This window comes from Narcine bancroftii, chromosome 11 (genome assembly GCF_036971445.1).
Source record: "Narcine bancroftii isolate sNarBan1 chromosome 11, sNarBan1.hap1, whole genome shotgun sequence".
Taxonomy (NCBI): Eukaryota; Metazoa; Chordata; class Chondrichthyes; order Torpediniformes; family Narcinidae; genus Narcine; species Narcine bancroftii.
In genome coordinates, this window is record NC_091479.1 from 18,705,831 (window position 1) to 18,729,203 (window position 23,373).

General features: G+C 42.9%; 1 protein-coding gene across 2 annotated transcripts in view; it reads left to right on the forward strand.

The window, feature by feature from the left end:
* Positions 1 to 23,373, forward strand: part of LOC138745586 (sorting nexin-27-like) — a 154,043-nt gene that overhangs the window by 68,395 nt on the left and 62,275 nt on the right. The gene's annotated exons all lie outside the window — the stretch shown is intronic.

Consider the following 23,373-nt stretch of genomic DNA (forward strand, 5'->3'; position numbering starts at 1 on the left):
TTAATGGTACGCATTCCTCTCCTGGGCTTAAGAAGTTTATGTAAGGTCACATAAGTGGCCTGGGCCACCCCCCCACCCCCCAATATCCCCAGATAGGCTCCATTTATAACTTCTGCCTTGGAAAAGCAGCCAACATCTTAAAAAGATGCTTGGACATAAGCAGCAAGTCTGCAGATAATAATAAATAATCATATTAGTTATGCATTGACCTAATTTGACAGTTCCTTTGATTCTCACATCAACCCAGCATGTCTTGCCTATTTCTAGTGAACACTACAAAGCAACAAGGACCTTTAGAGGGTTTAATGACTCGAAAAATACGCACCTTGTGCTGTTTACAGACATTCAGTCAATAACTTGATAGCTTCATTCAAATCTATTTCAAGCGTTCGATGCTGAAAAACATTTGTGCAAGTTATCTGTTGCATTTGAAAATTACAAGTTTTGTTGAATTAGAATATTACTACATCTGGGTAGCTGTCCAATATCATTCACAAGGCAACAAAATCCATCTTAGTTTGAACATGGTAATTTGTAAAGAATTTAATTATTGGGTAAAATTAAAATAATTTGGTCAGAGGAAAAGCAAGAATGACCAGAACATTTAACAACATTCAATAGCTCAATCTTTAGTTATCAGCTTTACACAATGGTAAGCCAGGTTGACACATTTTAGACATTGCAATTAAACAGGAAAGTCTGCAGACGCTAGGATTGTAGGGCAATACACAAAAATGCTGGAGAAACTCAGCAGGTCCCGCAGCATCCGCAGGAAGCAATGGGTAACCAACATTTTGGGTCTGAGCCGTTCGTCAAGGAAAGAGCGCCTAAATAAAAGGTGGGAGGAGGAGAGAAGGGAGGAAGGGGCAGTGGGAGGCAAGACGTCATAGGTGGATATTGGCAGGAGAAAAAAGCTGAGAAGTGGTTGGAGGAGAGGGGTAGCTCTCTGTATGGGGGGGTGGGAAGGAGACAGAGAATCAGGAAGGAGAGGGATCTGACAGAAATGAAAAACTGATGTTAATCCGTCCGGTTGGAGAGTTCCCAGACAGAATAATATGTTGTTCCTCCCAATTTGTGGGTAGCATTAGTTTGCCCATGAACAGATATATCATTGTGCGAGTGAAGTATGGAATTAAAATGATTGGCCACTGGGAGGTCCCCATTATTGCAGGTCACCCTTTGCTTCCGATACTCAGGCCTAAAATGTTGGATAAGACCGGGAGATCATTTTGCTCTGTAATTATAAGAACAGGAACCTCCGAGGGGCCAAACATTTTAATTCCACACCCCATTACCACACCTGGATTTCTACTCGTGGCCCTCTGTCTCCTTTTCTCCAGCTCACCACCCTCTTCCCTCTCCATTCAGAGAGCTACCCCTCTTCCCCCATCACTTCTCGGCTTTTTTTCTTTTCTATCCTCCTATCCATATCTACCGATCACCTCTTGCCTGTGCTCTTCTCAGTGCCCCTTCTTTCCTCCTTTCCTCTCCCCATCTTTTTATTCAAATGCCAGCCTGCTTTTCGCTCACGCCTTAACAAAGGGCTTAGGCCTGAAATGTTGGTTACCCTTTGCTATCTGTGGAGGGCTGAATTTGTCCATCGCTGTCCTGGACACGAATGTGGTTCTGAAAACTTGTAAATTACCAAATGGAAGTGAATTGTGCACTGGCTTTGTTGTACCATTGGAAAAGGAGAAAAATGTAGATTTGATGCCTTTCACCAGACTCTTACTACACGCTGTGCAATAAATAAATGCACTGGGGAAATGCAGCAGATCACTGGAGATGCTGTGTTTCTCCAGCACTCTTGGGCATTGCAATCAACCACATCTGTAGACTTTCTTGTGCGGCACACTTTCCCACTGTCATCAGGCAATTGGCAGTAGGTAATATCATGTCAGTTTATCATCGCTGCAAGATTTTCACCCAGCTTCATTTGTCCATGAAGTAACTCAGTGCAGAACAGCTTTCTACATCTGTTTCCCTCTGGTGTGACTGATCTTCAGGTTTATTGAAACATGTACAAAGATGCGGTGATAGAGGATGTTTTACAAGCGGATGTCTCATACGTAGTAAGTCATTACAGAATCACAGAGTTACACACCATGTGTGTCAAGTGACTCCCTGCTTTGCACTTTTCTAATTGCGAGAAGCCTTGTTGCATGACTTCACCTTTTGGTTTAAAAGTCAATCATTGCTTTCAAGTTTCAGTGGGAATAGTCTGTTGGCTTATATTTCCTTTTGACTAAAAGTTTGTGCATTTACGAAAGTGTGCTTTAGAACAAAAGGGATGCTTGCTTACTTAGGGAATGTATTGGGTACAAGGGCATTAGTGGTATCCGGTCTTTTGTTACCTGTAGGAAGACTATGTGGCTGAGGTTTAAGGTACATAGAACAATACAGCACAGAACAGGCCATTTGTGAGGGGGGGGGGGGGGGAATTTTTTTTTTAAAATAAAAAAAATAAAAAAATGGGAAAAAAAAGAACAGGCCATTTGTATACATGTATTCCTTCCTTAAAAAAAGTACTAAACCCTCCCTACCCCATAACTCTCTATTTTTCTTTCATCCCTATGTCTGTCATGTGTTGCTTTTTATTGTCATGTACGTACATTTGAGTATATTATTACATGATATACTTTGACTTTTTTCTGATGTAAGGCAGACAAAGTTGCTATTAGTATTGCATGGCAGCCTTTACAGTACGAGAGAAAGAGAAGCAAAAGAGAGTCCCTTCAGAGTCGCTAGGCTCTTTCATGCCAAGCCTCCACCTGGAGGCCGGCTACACGTGGAGGGAAAAATATAAACTTACTACCTTTCGTGGAGCAGCCCTAAAAGGCTGCCCTTGCGGCGCATTCATGTGGAGCGGCGCCTCATCATGCCCTCTGGAACCGATGGAGGCGGGGCAACTGGTACTGTGCAGCGTTGCCTGCTGAATGATAAAGGATTGAACTTATCAGATCTATGCCTGTCCCCAACAGAAATAAACCACCACTCCTAATATTTTGGAGTCTGAGGTAAAAACATCTCTCTCAGATACTCTTTCATTCCCTTCCCAATTATTTGAGCCAGTGGGCAGTTTGGTGTAGTAGGAAGCTGGAGGCAGAAAAAAAAATGACACCAAGTCATGGGTAAATGTGGAAAATCCACAAAGACAAGTACAGAAGCTTAGGATCCAAAGCAGTTCCCTGGAGCGTTTTAAAAATCCCACTCCTGCACCGCAGGCTGATGACATCACTGCTACGCCATCAGCCCGCTTACAGCAGCATTTCATTCATGCTGGGCAGCGGAGCATTGTGCTTCGACCCGAGGGGGATTGCACTCGGCGCCTTAAAGCTGGCCGAGGTGCATTCATGGAGGTAAATCTCCCGACACAAAGGGCGGAGATTCTCCGCTTTTAACACTCGGGCTTTTTGACTGCATGAAAGGGCCTACTGAGTGTTCGTGGATTCGCCCCCCCACAGCCTCCACAGCTGCAATGGCTCCAGTTTGGTTCATCAGCAGATCCAAACCTCTGCTGTGATCAAGAAGCCTTCAGTCCGATACGTGTGAATCATGAAGACTTATTGCACAGAAATGATGGAAAAGATAAGCCAGAAAGTGCAGAACTCTTAGATTAATGTCAGTCATTGGACAAATTAGATATTAAGTCAAAGTGAGGCAGCGGGAGAATTGTTGACCTGAGGCATTTCCTCAGTAAGCTTATTTAGATAACATAATGCTGGCAAATCTAGTTCTTTGGGAATGTAATTGAGTTAGAAGATGAGAAGAATTCATTAATTTCCATATGCCTGATGTTTGCAAGAGGGAAATTGCAGCGCAAATTTAGAAAGAAATGGAGTTAGAAAAGAAGCTTTCAAAATGTAGGTTGTGCTGGATTATGACTTCATGGCGAAAACCATTCCCTTATTGTGAAGATTTTATTCTGAGGCTAGAAATATTTTATTGATTCAGAGTTGAACGAAAGCTGCAATGACGGAGCCAACAGGAGAGTCTGGATTATTCATCTTGTCTCGTGTAATCACTGAGAGAGAGAGAGAGAGAGAGAGAGATCTGTAAGCTTTGTGCGAAAAAGTGTGGGGCAGAGAACTGGGAAAAGAGAAATGATCAGTGGCGATGCATATAAATGGGAAGCTCCCACAGAAAGATCTTCAGATTTTAGTAGATCTAGATAGGAGCGTAAATAAGTGCATTTGTAGGCCACTGGCCCTTCTGCTGTAATGCCATTCAATATGGTCATAGCTGATCTGCCCTAGGCCTCATCCCCTCTCTGTGCCAGTTGCTCCAAAAGGGATTGCAGTCAGCGCCTTGGAGCTGGCTACAGCACATTCATGGAGGCAAGTCTCCCAACATAAGGGTGGAGAATCTCCACCTTTCCACTTGGGATTTTTGACTATATGAAAGGACCTTAAAATGACCAAATTTTGTGTCCAATTGTGGAGTTGTTTAGGCTGAGCGCAGAGAGGGAGGGGTGTGAATGAACACAACCGAGATCAAGCAGTGATAAGTAGGTGTGAAACAAAGTATTGTGTCTGCTGAACAGGCCAGAAAATTCAGGAAATACAGCATCTGGAGGGAAAATCTGTTAATGTTCCACAATAATCATCAGTTGAAATAAGTTGCAGAGGTGGGGAAATTGAGGAAGGGGAAGAACAAAAGGCAGGTCAGTGATAAAGCTGAGGACAGATTGCATGTTGAGATAACAGTGCAAAGCAAAAAGAGGCGGCAATACCACAAAATATTAAAATGTTGAGTCTAGGGAACTGAAAAATGATAAAAGCAAAATCATTATCTGCACTCAGTGTCCGAAATAGAGAGTGCAGTTGTTAAGATTCCCAGTTGTTGAACTTAAATGTCAAATTAAAAAGAAATATTGTGCCACTTTGAGAGTTCAGAGAGTGCTTGTTAAAATAATTTTGGGATCAGAACCAAGTTAGAAAGGTGACTTCAGTGGAATCAATAAATTGGATCTGTTAAATATTAACACATGCTTTGGGTTAAGAGCCAACACTGAAATTGGGAGGGAAGGTGAACACAACATAAGGACTTCTGGTCTCTTTATTTGAGGAAGAATGTTCTGGCTTTGGTGTAGAGGAGGTTCACCAAGTTGATTCCAGAGATGAGGGGCTTAGCCTATGAGAGGAGATTGTGTCATCTGGGGCTGTATTCACTGAAATTTAGAAGAATGAGAGGGGATCTTGTAGAAATATATAAAATTATGAAAGGCATAGAGACCAGAACTAGGGGACTTAGCCTCAAGATCCAGGGGAGTAGATTTAGGACCGAGATGAGGAGGAACTGCTTTTCCCAGAGGGTGGTGAACCGTGGAATTTGCTGCCCATTGAAGCAGCTTCTTCCTGCAGACAGTGAGACTGTAGAACAATTCCAAAATTATTTTCATATGTATATTTATTTTGGATCGCTTTGTATATACAGTAAGTTTCCCCATATCCGAAAAGCTTGGGACTAGACAGTTTCGGTTATTGGGTTTTTTCGGTTAATAGAACAAAATCGATAAAACACAAAGACAGCACAGTAGCATCAGCCGCCACCAGTGCCTGAAACCTCCCCATTGCCGTTGCCGGTCCCAAACACCTCCCCACTGCCGTCAGTCCCAACTGCGGACCCTGTTCCTACCTGGGAGGCTGAAGTCCCCGCTCCTGCTCAAGAGGCCGCTCTCCTTGGGAGGAGTCACGTGATGTAGTCGTGGCCGGTAGGGGAACTCCAGCCCTCTCCAGAAAAGTAAAAAAAAGATAGAGAAGAAACAAAGGCACAAACATAGAAACCATAACAAAGTGAAAGTGTGGAGAAAATGGCAGCGAAGAAAGAAAAACCAAAAACAACGGGAAGAAAAGAAGAAGGAAGGCCGTCAGAGGAGGAAGGTGAAGGCCTTACCGGTACGAGGAGGCCCGCCGTGGAGAGAGAAGCTCGCTCCCTGAGGTCGGTGGAAACCCCGAACTCAGGACTACAAAAAATACCCAACAAGAAAACCAGAAGAGACAGAGGTAAAGGACACAAATCCTGGAGTGGACTCAGAAGAAGAGGAGGGAGAACACAGAGAAATGGAAGATGAAGAGAAGGGCAAGTACATGCATATATTTTTTTTAAAGAATATGTGGAAACAGTAAAAGAATGGCAGTGACAAGAATTCAGTGAAATAAAAAGAAGAATAAAAAGTACAGAAGAAAAAGTGAATAGATTAGAGATGATCATGACAGATATAGGAAAAAGAGTAGAAAAGGTGGAAGAACGAGAAACAGCCATAGAAATGGAAGTCGGCGTCGGAGGCGGCCATTGGTCGAGCCAGCGTACAGGAGAGTGTGACGGGAAGGTAAGGTCTTTTTAAAGACTCTTACTGGGGACAGAGCTTAGCAGTAGGGAGAGGAGAGGAGAGGAGAGGAGAAGGACAGAAAAGAAAAGAGTCCGGGGCAGGTAAGAAAACTTTTTAAAAAGTTTCTTACCAGGGTCTACGGTGAGGAGTCGGCGTCGGAGGCGGCCATTGGTCGAGCCAGCGTACAGGAGAGTGTGACGGGAAGGTAAGGTCTTTTTAAAGACTCTTACTGGGGACAGAGCTTAGCAGTAGGGAGAGGAGAGGAGAGGAGAGGAGAGGAGAAGGACAGAAAAGAAAAGAGTCCGGGGCAGGTAAGAAAACTTTTTAAAAAGTTTCTTACCAGGGTCTGCGGGGAGGAGTCGGCGTCGGAGGCGGCCATTGGTCGAGCCAGCGTACAGGAGAGTTTGACGGGAAGGTAAGGTCTTTTTAAAGACTCTTACTGGGGACAGAGCTTAGCAGTAAGGAGAGGAGAGGAGAGGAGAGGAGAAGGACAGAAAAGAAAAGAGTCCGGGGCAGGTAAGAAAACTTTTTAAAAAGTTTCTTACCAGGGTCTGCGGGGAGGAGTCGGCGTCAGAGGCGGCCATTGGTCGAGCCAGCGTACAGGAGAGTGTGACGGGAAGGTAAGGTCTTTTTAAAGACTCTTACTGGGGACAGAGCTTAGCAGTAGGGAGAGGAGAGGAGAGGAGAAGGACAGAAAAGAAAAGAGTCCGGGGCAGGTAAGAAAACTTTTTAAAAAGTTTCTTACCAGGGTCTGCGGGGAGGAGTCGGCGTCGGAGGCGGCCATTGGTCGAGCTAGCGTACAGGAGAGTGTGAAGGGGTTAATTGGTAAAAGGCCAATAAATAAGAGGGACAGTGAGCGGCCCAGCGAGTGAGTGGCCCAGTGAAGGAGTGGGACTTCCAGGCTTTGGCTCATCAGGCTTCGGTGAAAGCAGGCGGAGAGAAAGCTAAGATAGTCTTTATTACTACTTCATTGGGGTAAGGGATGAGTGTTAAGGCTGTGTGTTGTCGGGTGTGCCAGATGTGGGAGGTCCTGGAGTCTTCCAGTCTCCCGGATGTCCATATCTGCACTAGGTGTGTCGAGCTGCAGATTGTCAGGGACCGTGTTAGGGAACTAGAGCTGCAGCTCGATGACCTCAGGCTGGTTAGGGAAACAGAGGTAGTCATAGACAGGAGTTACAGCCAGGTGGTCACGCCAGGGCCACGGGAGGATGAAAGGTGGGTAACTGTTAGGAGAGGAACAAAAGAACGTAAGGTGCCAGAGACGAGCCCTGTGAATGTAACCCTCAGCAATAAGTACGCCTCTTTGAGCACTGTTGAGGGGGACATCAAGGTTGGGGGGAGTGACAGTGGCTGTGCCTCCGGCACGAGGTCGGCCCCTGTAGCTCAGAAAGGGAGGGAAAGGAAGAGGAGGGCAATTGTGGTAGGAGACTCCATAGTTAAGAGGACGGACAGGGGATTCTGCGGACGCAGCAAGGAGAACCGGATGGTGGTTTGCCTCCCTGGTGCCAGGGTCCGGGATGTTGCTGCTCATGTCCCAGATATCCTAAAGTGGGAGGGACAGGAGCCAGAGGTCGTGGTACATGTAGGTACCAATGACATAGGGAGAATTAGAGAAGAGGTCCTAAAAAGTGAGTACAGGCAGTTAGGTAGGGAGTTAAAAAGAAGGACCGCAAAGGGGGTAATCTCTGGATTACTCCCTGTGCCACGTGACAGTGTGAATAGAAATAGGATGGAGGTGGAGGATTAACACGTGGCTGAAGGGGTGGAGTAAGGGGCAGGGTTTTAAGTTTCTGGATAACTGGGACCTTTTTTGGGGGAGATGTGACCTGTACAGTAAGGACAGGTTACACTTAAATCCCAGGGGGACCAGAATCCTGGCAGAGGTATTTGCTAGGGCTACTCAGGATCCTTTAAACTAGAATGGTTGGGGGGAGGGAACAAAATAGTACAGAGCAGTAAGGAGAAGGTTAGAATGAAAACAGTGAAAGTTTGTAGTAAGTATTTGAATATGGATGGGCAGGTGATAGAGAAGGGAAATGCTCTGGAAGAAGATGAAGGGCAATTGTCAGGAAAAGTAAATAATGTTGTTCTTAAAGATGAGGGAAAACAGGGATTAAAAAATGGGAAATCCCTGAAATTCATATATTTTAATGCCAGGAGTATTGTAAAAAAGATGGATGAGCTGAAGGTGTGGATTGATACTTGGAAGTATGATGTGGTAGCGATTAGTGAGACATGGTTGCAGGAGGGATGTGATTGGCAACTGAATATCCCTGGGTTTCGTTGTTTTAGGTGTGATAGAGTCGGAGGGGCAAGAGGAGGTGGGGTTGCATTGCTTGTCAGGGAAAATATTACAGCGGTACCTAGGAAGGATAGATTAGAGGGCACATCCATGGAGGCTATTTGGGTGGAACTGAGGAGTAGGAAAGGAGAGGTTACACTTGTAGGGGTGTATTATAGACCACCCGGAGGGGACCGAGACCTAGAGGAGCAAATCTGTAGGGAGATAGTAGATATTTGTGATAAGCACAGGGTTGTAATTATGGGAGATTTTAATTTTCCACATATAGATTGGGAAACACATTCTGTGAAAGGAATGGATGGGTTAGAGTTTGTGAAATGTGTGCAAGATAGTTTTTTACAACAATATGTAGAGGTGCCGACCAGAGAAGGAGCAGTGTTAGATCTACTGTTGGCAAATGGGATGGGTCAGGTGACGGAGGTTAGTGTTGGCGAGCACTTCGGGTCCAGTGATCATAATGCCATCAGCTTCAATGTCATTATGGAAAGAGAGAAATCAGGGCCAAGGATTGAGGTTTTTGATTGAGGAAAAGCTAGATTTGAGGAGATGCGAAAGGACTTGCAGGGTGTGCATTGGGACAATTTGTTTTATGGGCAGGATGTAGTAGAGAGATGGAAGTCTTTTAAAGATCAGATTTTGAGAGTGCAAAAGCTTTATGTTCCTGTTAGGTTAAAAGGAGGGGCAAAAGGTTTGAGAGAGCCGTGGTTTTCAAGGAATATTGGAAACTTGGTTCGAAGAAAAAGGGAGGCGTACATTAGATATAAGAAGCATGGAGTTAAGGAGATGTTTGAAAGATACATTGAATGTAAGAGGAATCTTAAGAGAGGAATTAGGAAAGCTAAAAGAAGGTACGAGAAAACTATGGCAAGCAGGGTGAAAACTAATCCAAAAGAGTTCTACAAATATGTTAATGGTAAGAGGAAAGCTAGAGACAAAATTGGTCCCTTAGAAAATCAGAGTGGAAAACTGTGTGTGGAACCTAGAGAAATGGGGGAGATATTGAACAGTTTCTTTTCTTCGGTATTCACTAAGGAGAAGGATATTGGGAGATGTGGGATAAAAAAAGCAAATTGGGTAAATATGGGGAATATAGAGATTACAAAAGGTGTAGTTTTAAGGCTTTTGAAGAATATAAAGGTGGATAAGTCTCCGGGACCAGACGGGATCTTCCCCAGGACATTGAGAGAAGTGAAGGAGGAAATAGCAGAGGCTCTGGCGGTAATTTTTCAAATGTCATTATATATGGGGATAGTGCCGGAGGATTGGCGCATTGCGCATGTGGTTCCGTTATTTAAAAAGGGTTCAAGGAGGAAGCCTGGCAACTATCGGCCTGTAAGTTTGACGTCTGTGGTAGGTAAATTAATAGAGAAAATTCTTAGAGATAGTACTTATAAACATCTGGATAGACAGGGTCTGATCAGGAGCACTCAACATGGATTTGTGGGAGGAAGGTCATGTTTGACCAATCTGATTGAATTTTTTGAAGAAGTGACTAGGAATGTGGATGAGGGTAGCGCAGTGGATGTTGTCTATATGGACTTCAGTAAGGCCTTCGATAAGGTACCACATGGAAGGTTAGTTAGGAAGGTGCAGTCTTTAGGTATAAATTTTGAGATAGTCAAATGGATTGAACATTGGCTGAAAGGGAGAGGCCAGAGAGTGGTAGTGGATAATTGTCTGTCAGGTTGGAGGCCGGTGACCAGTGGTGTGCCTCAAGGATCTGTATTGGGCCCACTGTTGTTCGTTATATACATTAATGATCTAGATGATGGGGTGGTGAATTGGATTAGTAAATATGCAGACGATACTAAGATAGGTGGAATAGTGGATAATGAAGAAGGTTTTCAAGGATTGCAGAGGGATTTGGGCTGCTTAGAAAAGTGGGCTGAAAAATGGCAGATGGAATTTAATGCTGATAAGTGTGAGGTGCTTCATTTTGGTAAGAAGAATCAGAATAGGACATATGTGGTAAATGGGAGAGCATTGAGGAATACAGAAGAGCAGAAAGATTTAGGAGTGACGGTACATCGTTCCCTGAAGGTAGAAACTCACGTGAATAGGGTGGTGAAGAAGGCTTTTAGTATGCTGGCCTTTATCAATCATTGCATGGAATATAGGAGTTGGGAGGTGATGTTGAGATTGTATAAGACGTTGGTGCGGCCTAATTTGGAGTTCTGTGTGCAGTTCTGGTCGCCTAATTATAGGAAGGATATAAACAGAGTGGAGAGAGTGCAGAGAAGGTTTACCAGAATGTTGCCTAGGTTTAAGCATCTGGAGTATGGGGAGAGATTGGACAGATTGGGTCTTTATTCTTTGGAGCGTAGAAGGTTGAGAGGGGATTTGATAGAAGTATTTAAGATTATGAAAGGGATAGACAGAGTGGATGTGGATAGACTATTTCCGTTAAGAGGAGGAAAGATTAAAACAAGAGGACATGAGTTAAGAATTATGGGGCAGAGGTTTAGAGGTAACATGAGGGGGAACTTCTTTACTCAGAGAGTGGTAGCTGTGTGGAATGATCTTCCGGGAGAAATAGTGGCGGCGGAGTCAATTGTATTATTTAAGAAAAGGTTGGATAGGTATATGGATGAGAGGAAGATGGAGGGTTATGGGCATTGTGCAGGGAGGTGGGATTAGAAAGGGGTGTTTGGTTCGGTGCGGACTAGAAGGGCCTAATGGCCTGTTTCCGTGCTGTAATTGTTATGTATGTTATGTATGTTTAATAGATGACTTAAAAAAGAAATTAGAAGAATCCGATTTAAAAAAAAAAGTTAAAGAGACACAAGAGCTGTTAGCTCAGAAGATAGATATAATGGAAAATTAAAATAGAAGAAACAATATAAAAATAGTGGGCCTTAAGGAAGGTGAAGAAGGCAAGAATATGAGAGAATTTATAAAAGAATGGATCCTCAGGGTCCTAGGAAGACCAGAATTACAGGAAGAAATGGAAATAGAAAGGGCACACAGAACATTAGCCCCTAAACCACAACCACAACAAAAACCAAGATCCATTCTAGTAAAATTCCTAAGATCTACAACAAGAGAAAATATATTGGAGAAGGCAATGAAAAAAATAAGAGAAGTCAAAAAACCACTGGAATACAAGGATCAAAAAATATTTTTCTATCCAGATATAAGTTTTGAACTCCTGAAGAAGAAACGACCCCATGGAAAAAAGGTTATAAATTTATGTTAAAATACCCAGCAGTACTTAAAATAGTTATCCCGGGGCAGCAAAGCAAACTATTCTCGGATCCGGAAAAAGCATGAAAATTTGCAGAACAACTACAAAACAGACAGAGAAATGAAGAGATGTAACAAGAACAAAAATGACAACAAACTATATGTATGTGTGTATGTAGGTATATATATATATATTTTTTTTGGTTGGTTGGGGTTGGGTGTTGGGTTTTTCCTCCTTTGCCTTTTGTCAGTGAGGTGGGCTCTGCGGTCTTCTTCAAAGGAGGTTGCTGCCCGCCAAACTGTGAGGCGCCAAGATGCACGGTTTGAGGCGATATCAGCCCACTGGCGGTGGTCAATGTGGCAGGCACCAAGAGATTTCTTTAGGCAGTCCTTGTACCTTTTCTTTGGTGCACCTTTGTCACGGTGGCCAGTGGAGAGCTCGCCATATAACACGATCTTGGGAAGGCGATGGTCCTCCATTCTGGAGACGTGACCCACCCAGCGCAGCTGGATCTTCAGCAGCGTGGACTCGATGCTGTTGACCTCTGCCATCTCGAGTACTTCGACGTTAGGGATGAAAGCGCTCCAATGGATGTTGAGGATGGAGCGGAGACAGCCGCTGCAACCGTGTCTGCCTGTCCCGCATCGGACTTGTCAGCCACAAACGAGCCTGCAGCTGACGTGGACTTTTACCCCCTCCATAAATCTTCGTCCGCGAAGCCAAGCCAAAGAAAAAGAAAGAAAAGATATATATATATGTATATGTGTGTTTGTGTGTATATATATATATATATATATATATATTATATATATATATATATATATATATTATATAAAAAATAGAGTATAGGTAAGAACTAAGAAGGGAAAGAAAGGGAAGAAAAGAAATAAGGAGGTAATTAAGAGAGTGACCTTTGTTATATATGAAGATTAAAATCTTTTCTTCGGGGGGCTGGGTGGGGAGGAACAACAGTCACTGCAAAATCAGTTGATGCTTGCGAGCGGATTCGCAAATCCAAATGGAGAGGGGAAGATGTGGTTGCCTGACAAGGGACAAAGGGCAACTCAGGAAGGGGAGGGACTATTGGGGTTAAAGGAATTTTAGATATGAGAATAGTGGAAATATTTTATGTTTTAGAAATGTCTTATAATGTGTTCAAAAAAAGAAAGCAGAAATGGATAAGAAGGGAAAGTGGTGATGAGGAAACGGAAAGGAAAGATAAACAAAGTATGAAATGACGATGTTGAACTATATGACTTTAAATATTAATGGCATACATAACCAAATCAAAAGGAAGAAACTGTTAAATTTACTGAAAAAAGAAAAAATTGATATAGCATTCGTACAAGAAACACATCTAACTGAAGTGGAACACAATAAATTAAAGAGAGATTGGATAGGACATGTAACAGCAGCGTCATATAATTCAAAAGCTAGAGGAGTAGCTATATTAATCAATAAAAATGTACCAATCAAAATAGAAGAGGAAATAATAGATCCAGCAGGGAGATATGTAATGATAAAATGTCAGATATATTCAGAATTTTGGAATTTACTCAATGTATATTCACCTAATGAAGAAGATCAAAAATTTATGCAAGATATCTTTTTAAAGATAGCAGATACGCAAGGGAACATACTAATAGGAGGGGATTTTAACCTTAACTTGGACTCAAACATGGATAAAACTGGAAAAAAAGCTAACAGAAAGAACAAAGTAACCAAATTTATAATTAAATCGATGCAAGAAATGCAACTTTTGGATATATGGAGGAAACAACACCCAAAGGAAAAGGAATATTCATATTATTCGGGTAGACATAAAACATACTCAAGGATAGACCTATTCCTGTTATCAGCCCACATTTAAGGGAGAGTTAGGAAAACGGAATATAAAGCTAGACTATTATCGGACCACTCACCCCTGTTATTGGCAATAGAGCTAGAGGATATCCCACCAAGAATGTACAGATGGAGATTAAACTCCATGCGACTTAAAAGACAGGATTTTAGAGAATTAATTGAACGACAAATTAAAATGTACTTTGAAATAAATACGGAATCTGTGAAAGATAAGTTTATACTATGGGACGCAATGAAAGCGTTCATCAGAGGGCAAATAATAAGTTATGTAACTAAGATGAAGAAGGACTACAATCGGGAAACAGAGCAGTTGGAAAGGGAAATAACAAATATAGAAAAAGAATTAGCAATAAAGGAAGATACAACTAAAAGAAGAGAATTGGCAGATAAAAAAATAAAATATGAAACACTACAAACATATAAGGTGGAGAAGAACATAATGAAGACAAAACAGAAATATTATGAGCTCGGAGAAAAAACGCACAAAATTCTAGCGTGGCAGCTTAAGACAGAACAAACTAAAAGAATGGTATTGGCATTAAGGAAAAAGGACAAACAAATTACATATAATCCAACGGAGATCAATGAAAACTTCAGGGAATTCTACGAGCAACTATATCAAACTGAAAACGAAGGGAAAGAAGACAAAATAGATGAATTTCTAACTAAAATTGAACTACCAAATTTACAAACAGAGGAGCAAAATAAATTAATAAAATCATTTGAAATAGAAGAAGTACAGGAGATATTAAAAAAAACTACCGACTAATAAAACACCAGGAGAGGATGGATTCCCAATAGAATTCTATAAAACATTTAAAGATTTATTAATTCCTTCCCTCCTGGAAGTAATCAACCAGATTGATAAAACCCAGAGCATACCAGATTCATGCAAAACAGCAATAATTACAGTAATACCAAAGACAGGGAAAGATCCACTTGCACCAGTGTCATATAGACCAATATCTCTACTTAACACAGATTATAAGATAATAGCAAAACTATTAGCAAACAGATTGGCCGACTATGTACCAAAAATAGTAAATCTAGACCAAACTGGATTTATTAAAAAAAGACGAACAACAGACAATATCTGTAAATTTATTAACTTAATTCATGCAGTAGAAGGAAATAAAACTCCAACAGTAGCGGTTGCTTTAGACGCAGAGAAGGCCTTTGACAGAGTAGAATGGAATTATTTATTCAAAGTACTACAAAAATTCAGCCTACCAGAGAAATATATTAATTGGATTAAAGCATTATATAAGGGGCCATTGGCGAAAGTGACAGTAAATGGATATATATGAAAACAATTTAACTTAAGCAGATCAACAAGGCAGGGATGTCCACTATCTCCCTCACTGTTCGCGTTAGCTATAGAACCACTAGCAGAACTGATAAGAACAGAAAATAAAATAAGAGGGATAAAAATAAAAGAGAAGGAATATAAAATCAGTCTATTTGCAGATGACGTTATAATATACTTAACAGAACCAGAAATATCAATAAAAGAATTACATAGGAAATTGAAGGAATATGGAGAAGTATCAGGGTACAAGATCAACGCAAATAAAAGTGAAGCAATGCCAATGAATAATGCGGATTTCACAAAGTTTAAGAAAGAATCCCCATTTAGATGGCAAACACAAGCAATGTGATACCTAGGTATACAACTAAATAAAAATCTCGACCATCTAAATAAACTAAATTGTCATCCATTAATGAAAAAATTACAAGACGACTTAGAGCATTGGAAAGACTTACCACTAACACTGATAGGAAGGATAAACTGTATTAAAATGAACATTTTCCCAAGGATACAATACCTATTTCAGTCATTACCAATTTACCTAACAGAGAAATTCTTCAAGGAGTTAAAGAAAATAATAAGGAAATTCTTATGGAAAGGGGGGAAACCGAGGATAGCACTAGATAAATTAACAGAATGGTACAAACAAGGAGGCTGACAACTACCAAACTTTAAGAATTATTATAGAGCCGCACAATTAAGATCCCTATCAGATTTTTATCAAACAAGGGAAAAGCCAGATTGGACCAGATTAGAACTAGATAAAATAGGGGAGAAGATACCTGAACATATACTATATAAATGGGATAAAAAATTGGTGCAACGTAGGAATTCACCGGTATTGCATCATCTGCTCAACATTTGGAAGAAGATTCATGTAGAAAGGAATAAAACAAATTACCAACTACCAAAACTAATATTGACGCAAAATCAACTAATCCCTTTCACAATAGATAACCTTTCCTTTAGAGAATGGGAGAGAAAAGGGATCAAAAGAATAGAAAATTGTTTTTCGGGAAATAAATTATTATCATTTGAACAAATGAAGGATAAATATAATATAACTCACGATACAATGTTTGCATACTACCAACTGAAAACCTACTTGAAGGACAAATTGGGAAACAGTCTGAGGTTACCAGAAGGAAGCAATTTTGAATATGTGATTACAGACAAAATGATAATTTAAAAATTTGTAACAAACATGTACATCAAACTGCAAGAAAAGGAGAACGAGGAAACAAACGTTAAACCTAAACAAAAATGGGAACAAAATCTAAACATAAAGATAAAGAATGAAACATGGGAGAAGTTATGCACCGGAACTATGAGAAATACAATAAACATGAGGTTAAGCATGATACAATATAACTGGATACACAGGCTATACATCACACCTCAAAAGTTAAATAAATGGGACCCAACAGTATCAGACAGATGTTTTTGCTGTAAAAAGGAAACGGGAACAACAATTCATGCAATTTGGACATGTGAGAAAGTGGAAAAATTTTGGGAAGATCTAAACCAGATATTAAATAAAATCACAAAAAGCAATATACCAAAAAACCCAGAGATCTTCCTCCTAAGTAATATAAGAAACAAAGAATTTGGACTCGATTTGGATGGAGCACAAAAAAGATTTGTTATGATAGCCCTAGCTGTAGCAAAAAAATGTATTATGTCAACCTGGAAATTAGAAGACAACTTGAGAATACAACAATGGTACATAGAAATGAATAAATGTATTCCATTAGAAAAAATAACATACAATTTAAGAAATAACATTACAATATTTGAACAAATATGGGAGCCATACATGAAATACAATAGAGAAATCCTACCATGAACCTCCACCACCTAAAATGACAGAAGGAGAAGATAATGAAAAGAACTGACTCAGTAAAATTTCTTGTTTATTTTTATTAAGTGACAACATTGTTTAACGGGTTTAATGTATCTTATAGATTGAACTTCAAATAAATGGGGAAGGGGGTGAGGGAGGGAGGGAAGGGAGGGGGGAAAAAGGGGGAGAAAACGACACTGTATATATTTAAGAAGAAAAATGTCTTTATGTATCTTGGTCAATATGGTTTATAGTGTGAAAAATAAAAAATAAAAAAAAAAGAGGCCGCTCTCCTTGATGATGCCAGGACAAACTATTCTTCCAATAGCTTGTGGCTGGGAGGTAGTGGCACGCAGTTTGTAAACCAAGTACAGCAGAGGGTAAAGAAGAAATGGAAAGAGAGGGTAGGAAGTTACCTGAAATGAGGACAGTCAGTGTTCTAATTTCTCCCCATGCTCTGCCTGACCCACCAACTTCCTCCAGTCGCTCACTGATGGCTCGAGATTCCAGACTGCTTCTCTAGATTCACATCTAGCCACTCAGCGTCTGTCTTCCCGGCTGGTTCTAAGCTCTGTGTTTACCAAACTGGCACCAACAGAGCATCAGAGACCCATGTGGGCAAGTCAAGTGATAATTTTTTTCAATTTGTGACATCACGTCATTGCTGCAAAAAGGTTCGAATAATGGAACATTTTGATTAACGAAATTTCAGAGAAGGGGAAACATACCGTATGTTGTTTGTGTGTAGGGTGCTCTGTATATCTGTGTGTGCACTATGGTCTGAAGATGCACTGTATTGTTGGGTTGTATATATGTATGCTGACAATAAACAAACTTGAAGGAGGGTTAGGTGGGGTGGAAGATTAGAGAGAAAAGTAGGAAGTGAAGCAAGTAAAGGAGAGAAGGGATCTGTGAAACAAGGTATGGCAGGGGTTACCTAAAATTGGAAAATACAGAGTTCATGCTGTTGGTTTAAGGCTGTCCAGGAGTATTATGATGTGTTTTTTCTTAAATTTCTGGCAATGGGTGAAGCTGAGAAAGAGATGACAGCATGGGAAAAAAAGAGGGGAATTAAAACGCACTTTTACACTCCCACTGAACAGAAGAAAATTTCTGCTCCGGTCGGAGGCGGTGTGTATATAAAAAAAAAGTCGGGACGGAATTTTTAACGCAAATTTGATCCTATAATTTTTCCACTCGTACTCCTGCACATTTTTATGGAGCGGCTGCAGTGTAAATTGACTGCGGCCACTCCGTAAGAAACAGGCCTGATGAATACGTTCCCTCTCCGACAAACTGCGCAACACAGGAAGGCTGTGTAAAAGTGTCCTAAAAGTGCCCTTGTGTAAACGAACACATTGGGACCTACCGGAGGGAAGTATGCTAATTTCTTTTCAGAATAATTCCGAAGTTTCTGTGTAAAAATGCTCAAAGTAAAACAAAAACCACGCACTGCAAAATGCTGGAGGAACTCAGCCGGTCTTTCGATGCCCATAGGGAACAAAGACCTATTGCTGGCATTTTGGACCAGAGCCCTTCTTCAAGCAAAAAGCAGGAAATCTCAGAATATAGAGTGTTAATTGACTATAATAAGGGGAGAGGTGAGAATTGATCAAGTCTGTATGAAAGGAGACAGAGGGAGAGAGACAGAAGTGGAAGAAGGTGACAGAGAAGAAGGGGGTGGGGGTTTTAACGAAAGCCAGAGTTGATATTAATGCCATCTGGTTGGAGAGTGCCCAGTCAGATGATGAGGTGTTGTCCCTCCAATTTGCTGATGGTTTCAGTCTGGCAGTGCATGAGACCATGGACAGATATGTTGGCAAAGGAATGGGACGGGGATTTGAAATGGTGGCCACTGGGAGAAATGGGTGGCTAGACTGAGACCACCCGAAAATTGGAGGAACAATGTCTCATCTTCTGTCTGGGCTCCCTCCAACCAGATGGCATTAACATTTGAGTTCTGAGTTTTATTAAACCAAACCCTGCCCTACCACCCACTTCTTCCCCGTTGCCTCCCCCAGCTCTTTTTTTCTCTCCCTTTTCCCTGTCTCCTTTCACACAGACAATCCATTTTGTATCCAATTAATACCTTTTCTTGGTCTGGACTCCTCCCTCATCCAGCACTGTCTATATTCTAAGATTTCCTGTTTTTTCCTCATTCTGCTTTTTCCTTGAAGAAGGGCTCAGGCCGGAAACGTTGGCAATACCTCTTTGTCTCCCACGGACACTGAAAGATCGGCTGAGTTCCTCCAGCATTTTGGCGGGCTTTTATGACAGTCAGGGCGTCTGCAGACTTTCATGTTTCACTCGGGCGAATTAAAGTGTCTACCCTTGGGAGCTCTAGCATCAATCTGCAGACAGAGAGCACAGGTGCATGCCAAACTGGCTGCTCAATATGCCATTGCTCTCACTAGCTGCCGTGTAAAATGGGGTTAACTGGGCAACTTGCTTGAAAGGGTCCGACCCGGTCAGTGTGGTCTGAATCCAACTGGATCCCTGACCTACCTCAGGGGTAGTCAGGGAACCCAGTTAAAAGTACCTAGATCATATCCACCGGTGGCTTGAAAATGAAAATGGCCGAACCGGTTGTTCCGGTGACATCAGCACTTGCTTGCGTGTGCCATCAACTGAAATGTGCAGTGTTTACATCCCTGCTGCTCCTTCAGTGACCGCAGTGTTCGCCCGACAGCGGTGGTCACAATAGTTGCGTTCCGTACTTCAGCACAGCAAAGTTGCTTAGCCAGGATCTGAAGATTGTTGCTGTTCACCCATTTCGACTTCTATTCGTCACCTTGGAGTATTCTGGTCCCCTCCCCCCCCCCCCCCCCCCCCCCATAACGGTTCAAAACGGAGGGCCTCTAAAATCAGAACCCACATGCAGCCTCTCCGCACTGAATATCGATCCCACCCCCACCCCTCTTCCGGTAAATGCATTGGCACATCATTCAATGCATCTTTGCAGGGGCAGGATCCCCCTTAAATCCCTGGGTCGACAATTTAATGGGCCCTGCAGCTTAATAGGTGCTGGAAGCACCTTTGCCCCACTAATTACACCTGGGTACCAGGAGGGTGCAGTGAACTGGGATTCACTAGTTACGTGTTGCGCTGATGGCTGACTCCGCCCCCATCTGCTCACATAGAGCCCCGATTTCCTGCCTAAACCCAGAACCCTTCTGAAGACTACTGTAAGATCCTACCCTCAATTATAAGCTAATAAAAGCGTTTGTTCTCGCTCCGGTTGTGAGAGCTTTTACTCAGCAACTCTATAGTGTCTGTGGACGTCCCACTAAATGCCTAATTGACACAGGCTCTACTGAAAGCTTCATAGACTCAAGGACTGTGCAAAATACAACCTGAAGATGTATCCTTCCAATGATCAAATATTCCTCGCGTCTCATTCACATTCTACGCGTGTTCAACAACATTGTATAGCACGTGTTGTTTGAAGTGGGGGGGGGGGAGTTCTGTAAATTTCGCTTGTATATACTTGATGAATTGTGTGCTCCGGGTGTTGTTAGGTCTGGACTTCCTGTGTCACCCTAAAAGCGTGACCTTGGAGTATTCTGGTCCCCTCCCCCCCCCCCATAACGGTTCGAAACGGAGGGCCCTAAAATCAGAACCCACATGCAGTCTCTCCACACTAAATATCGATCCCACCCCCCTCCCCCCCCCCCCACCTCTCTTCCCGAATCTGTCCCCAGACTGCAAACCTATTGTTACCAAGAGCAGGAGGTACAGCACAGCAGACGGAGATTTTATAAAGTCTGAGACATAACATCTGCTCGACGAAGGTATAATCGAATCTCGCACCAGCCCGTGGAGAGCACTTGGTAGTGGTAAAAGGGAAAACTTCCAGGCTAGTAATTGACTATAGCCAAACAATTAATCGGTACACACTCCTGGACGCATACCCCCTCCCTCAAATTTTGGAGATGGTGAATGATATTGCGCAGTATCAGGTCTATTCAACCATCGACCTGAAAGCTGCTTATCACCATCTGCCAATCTGTTCTGAGGACCATCCATTTATGGCATTTGAGGCTAGCGGTCGTCTCTATCAATTCCGGAGGGTCCCTTTTGGTATCACATGGACAGAATGGTGGATGAATATGGGTTGAAGGCTACCTTCTCCTACCTCGATAATGTCACCATCTGTGGCCATACCTTGGAAAACCATGACGCCAACCTCCAGAGTTTTCTCCACATGGCGTAAGCCCTGAACCTCACTTATAACTCTGACAAGTACGTTTTTAGAACTAAACATCTGGCTATCCTTGGCTATGTGGTGGAGAATGGTGTCATTGGCCCTGATCCCAATAGGATGCCCCCTCCCCCCCCCCCGCCCCTTATGAGAGCTCTCCATTCCCAGGACCACAAAGGCTTTGAGGAGATGTCTGGGGTTTTTCTCATATTACACCCAGTGATTCCCCAAATGGCTTTTAACTACCTCCAAGAGAACCAGATTGTGAAAGCTGACATGCACGCGGAGGATGGGAATGTATCTTTCCAAGTGAAAAGCAACGCTTCGGACATAGCCCTGGCTGCTACCTTCAACCAGGCGGGCAGGCTGGTTGCATTTTTTTCTTGGATGTTACAAGGCCACGAGCTCCGGAACCCATGAGTGGAAAAGGAAGCTCAAGCCATTGTAGAAGCCGTGAGGCACTGGAGATACTACCTGGCTGGTAGGAAATTTATGCTCCTCACTGACCAGCACTTGGTCACATAGGGGCAAAATTAAAAATGACAAGATTGCTAGGTGGAGGATCGAGCTCTCCACCTACACTTATGACATGGCCTATCGGTCAGGAACCCTTAATGACCCTCCAGATTCCTTATCTAGAGGAAGCTGTGCCTCTGCACACACTGGTCAACTGTGGTCTCTACATATTGAGCTCTGCCATCTAGGCTCATTTTGTCAAGGCGCGCAATCTTCCCTATGGAAATGACCAGGTCTGCACAGAGTGCATGACGCACTTCTACCGTCCTGCAAAGGCACACCCTTCGAACGGGTCAGTGTCAATTTTAAGGGACCTCTCCCCTCCATGAATGGGAAACAACACGTGCTATATAATGTTGTTGAACAAGCGTAGAATGTGAATGAGATGCGAGGAATATGTGATAATTGGAAGGATACATCTTCGGGTTGTATTTTTGCACAGTTCTTGAGTCTATGAAGCTTTCAGTAGAGCCTGTGTCGATTAGGCATTTAGTGGGACGTCCATTTACGTCCACGGTCAAGGAACGGGCAGGTTGAAAAGGAGAATGGCACGGTCTGGAAGGCTATCAATCTGGCCCTGAAGTCAAAAGGCCTTCCAGACTCGCGCTGGCAGGAAATCTTCCCTATGGCGCTCCATTCCATCTGGTCGCTACTATGTAATGTGACCAACGCCTCTCCTCACAAGCTCCTATTCAATTTCGAAAGGAGGTCGGCATCGGGAACTACACTCCCAACCTGACTCACCACTCCTGGTCCAGTCCTTCTCAGGAAGGACGTGAGAATAAGCAAGACTGACCTCCCCCCCCCACCCCAGTGGAAAGGGTGAAACTGCTCCACGCCAATCCCACGTACATCTATGTGGAATATCTGGATGGCAGGGAGGACACTGTCTCCATCAGGGACCTGGCACCCGCCGGGACAGAGGGTCCATTGCCTCAAGTGCCCTGCGAGCCATGGAGATCCTTCTCGCCACCCCCAGTCAGGGCCTCGGAGGAATCCAGTTCAGGAGGAAAGTACATCCCCCTCCACCGTTGAGCCGGAGACCCAGCCCGCCTCTCCTCCCTCAGAAGGGAACCAAGAGACCTGGTGCTAAGGCACTCCACCAGGATCTCCAGACCCCCAGACCTCTTAAATCTGTAAATTTGTAAATAACTATATATTTTTCAACCTTTTTTTTCTGAACCGATGTTCTCTGTCACAGGCTCTAAATTCTACAGGAAGGGGTGAATGCAGTGACTGGGATTCACTGGTAGTGTGTTGTACTGATGACTGGCTCCGCCCCCATCTACTCATATATAACCCTGGTTTCCTGCCTAAACCCAGAACCCTTCTGAAGACAACTGTGAAACCCTACCCATAGTTATAAGCTAATAAAAGCGTTTGTTCTCCCTCCAGTCGTGAGCTTTTATTCACACTACAGAGGGCTACACAGGTGTTGCAGCTTAAAGGAGGAGGCTACCCTGGTGATGAGGAGGTTGCCAATCTGGCACAGAAGGGGCTGCCCTGGTGCAAAAGGGACCACACTGGCTGCACTGAATGTAGCAGCTGATATGGCTGCCTTTACCTGCTCCCATTCCCAATTTTCTTTCCAACCTCTTCCCCGACACCTCCCCAAATGGTTTCCTTCCCTCCTTGACTCTTCACCTTTTCCACCTCTCCTGGATGCCATGGATATTTAAAAACTATTGAGAGTTTTGATCTTGGACAGCTAGTAACAAACTGACGCTGGTGCTTGTTGTGGAAATGCAATGCTGGTCAAGCAGCATACTTTATTTAGCAAAGGTAAAGATACATAACCCATATTTTGGGCTTCAGCCCTTCCTC